The sequence below is a fragment of the Triticum dicoccoides genome, chromosome 5B (assembly GCF_002162155.2).
Source record: "Triticum dicoccoides isolate Atlit2015 ecotype Zavitan chromosome 5B, WEW_v2.0, whole genome shotgun sequence".
NCBI classification, from domain to species: domain Eukaryota; kingdom Viridiplantae; phylum Streptophyta; class Magnoliopsida; order Poales; family Poaceae; genus Triticum; species Triticum dicoccoides.
The window spans coordinates 710,875,374-710,878,452 of record NC_041389.1 but is presented as its reverse complement, the minus strand read 5'-3'; the positions used below and the strand labels follow the sequence as shown (position 1 = coordinate 710,878,452).

Below are 3,079 nucleotides of genomic sequence, written 5' to 3'. Positions count from 1 at the left end.
TCTACATGTGTTCTGATATGTTTCTCATATACTGCGGTTGTGAGTGTGGGAGCGACACTGTTTTTCTTTCAGTAACTTGCTGGCATAAATGATGTCGTGTACTACTCTACGTCCATGTTCCACAGTATAGGACTTGCATCTAATGTTGCAGCGAGTGCTCTTGTTCGGTGATGCCGATGTTTTTGGTTAGTAAAGTGTTTGAAAAGTGTATTTTGGCAGCAATTTCCAATGCCTTTTCTGAGATGTATATATACTTCTCATAGGCACCATGATTGCATCTCCACTGATGGTCAAGCAAGGAAGGAAGAGCCTTCTCATAACAAGATTATCTGGAATGGTACTGCCTTTTCTACAGTAGATTGTGTGCTTGTGTTTCTTGATGTGGCATGACTTAGGAATTAATGTTTTTTTTTCTGTTTTGAAGGCGCATCGATGTTACTCTTGTCATTGTCCTTCACCTGGAAGGCTTTAGCACCTTATTATGGCACTCTTGCTGTTGTTGGCACTATCCTGTAAGTGGCTTACATTAACCTAATATGGTGTTCTCCTGGTTTTTCATTATCACTAATTTTAGCTCATAACTAACTTCAAATCTTGATAGTAATTTTATGAGTGTGGTGTGAGCACACAACACCCACAAACCAATTTCAGTAATCTCCGTAAACCACTTAAGTGCGGTGTGAGCACCCCACTTTAATATCTGACCCGCCTAAAATATATAACCAATGTTTACTCCATCACACAATCCTTGTGCTCCAGCTTCTAATCTTCAAATCATACATCAGATGTAGCATCATCTACGACATGGGTGTTCCTTTAGTAGTTGTAAACATCTAGATGCCAATACCTACAGGAAGTTAAGCTAGGGATTAGAAATCTAAGTTCAGTCGCAGCCCACAGGGCCTGGGGGACGGGGAAAGTTTTCGACTGTACCTGATGTGTTGGCGATATTTAAAGGCTCACACAATCATCATTCTTTTTAAATGGTTTCCCTGGTTCTTATCAAGGGCAGGTCCTAGCGCGGTAATCACCTGTGGCATGGTCATTCCTCCAGAAACAATTATTTCTGTAGAGAGATAATAGTAGAAACTTACGATTAGAAATTCAGGTGATATAGTAAGAGTGCTATTAAAAAGACCATCAAACTTAGCAACCGCAATAAGGAGGCATTACCAAAATAAGCTTATGCTAGATTGAGATGTTACAAAAAAACAGCGAACAAGAGGATAAGATGATATCTGAGTGATTTCTGGTAGAGAACCTAACAACAACAACATATAGTATTCGCAAGTGTTCATAGGATTTAGCAGTTAAATGAATCGCTCTAAAAGACATCACATTACCAGGCAAATGTGTAAAGGCCCCATAACCTTGAAGTATCTCTAGCTGGCCTTTTCAGGGCTTGCACAACAAATTTATGTACGAGAGACTGATTTAAACCACCTTATATATAGACTATAGGTTAATCCTGATAAGCTAACTATTAAGATAAGCCTAGCCAGGCTACATTAGACTTAATTCTTTGGGTGAACCTTTACACTCTTGAGATTTAAGTGTTTAGTTGTCACAAATTACAACTAAAGGATAACACTTTCTTGAAAGTGAACTATTTCAAGAATGAGGTAACACAGAAAAAGAGCACACACAAGTATGGTATGAATCTTTATGTAGCTAATAATGAAAATTATAAATCAAAATTCTTGAAAGCATATAAATGAGTAAATTATCCAGAATGAAGCACTCAAATGTTGTTGATGCCATGAATCCATCTGTAGAAAGCGTTGTGCATAAACAAGTACCTGAAGAATCATGCTCGATGTTATAAGCCCAAATGCGTATTCACCAGCATGAGGATGGCTAATTATTGCCACTTCTTTAAATGCTGATGTATTTTGATATGTCAAATGAATAAAACACATTATAAGAATTTTTTTCTGGTTGGACAGAAGAATATTCCATCATTTTATTCTCTCTAGTTAAGTAGTCGTGCATGATACATTATGTGTCATAATGAATCGGTCCCGACAGTAAATTATTCTCTTATGAGCAAAATATGGCTTAAAGAATTAGACAAGTGCAAAAAGCTACAAACAGCAGTACGTCACACATGAAACCTTTTTATGTTATAAGCAACAAAAATTGTTATATCATATATCTCCAGTGGCAAAATATTACGCAACGGTTAACACAAAATTAGCATGGTAAAGTATATACATTTACGGAGAAGAGACCAATACCTGAGATGCATTAGGAATCATCAATCAAGCTGTTGGCATGGAAAATAAAACCATAGATGTATTAATCTTCTGACTGGAGGTGGAATCAGCCAAGCTTCCCACCTTGACATAAGAGGTGAGTTTCACTATCAAAATATATCAATGCACAACCATAAATCATTGCACTAAAAGCTCGTAACATCAGATTTTTGTTCAAGCAATCACAATTCGATCATATGAACCATGCACTTGTAATCATCATTCAGGAGGTAGAATATCAAATCGAAAGAAAAACGGAAGAAGGATTCCAGGAATTGCGATGCCTTAGAAGGAAGGCAGTAGTAGTATGAGGAAGAGGACCTCACCTTAATGTCGAAGGCAGCAAGGCATCAAAACCAGAATGTAGAACATAGGATTGAAGAAAACTTGGTTAGACCATTTGACTGCGTCCCTCTCAGATCTGAGTCCTGTAAACCATCTCGCTATCCGCCCCCACTTCATCCCTCTTAGATCCGAGTGCTGTAAAAACACTAAACTCCAACTAAGAGGGAGAACATGAGCTAAGTGCAAACACAACAAAAAACAGAAGAAAATAATGTTTGAGAAGATTGGAAAAGATAGATAATGTTTTATCTCGGATGTCAACCACAAGGGTAAGCCTGTATTATTTAGACATATCAACATGGCATCAGTTCAGATCACCCGTCTTCTTGTATGATTTTCATGGAGAAAGACTTTAGACAAAAAATCATCAACAAAGAACAAATCAAGTTAAAACATTATCAACTCATCAAGAGGCCAAAACAGAGACCAGATAGCAAAAAAAAGATAGCTGAAAAAAAACGAATAACCAAATCATAAGT

At 37.3% G+C, this 3,079-nt stretch overlaps 1 long non-coding RNA gene across 1 annotated transcript; it reads right to left on the bottom strand.

The window, feature by feature from the left end:
- Positions 1-689: 689 nt before the first annotated feature.
- On the bottom strand, positions 690-2,652 carry LOC119306805. Its single transcript, XR_005149047.1, has 4 exons — positions 2,582-2,652; positions 2,238-2,339; positions 934-1,066; positions 690-847 (listed from the first exon to the last, which is right to left on the bottom strand). It is a non-coding gene; the product is annotated as an uncharacterized LOC119306805 (long non-coding RNA).
- Positions 2,653-3,079: the final 427 nt, after the last annotated feature.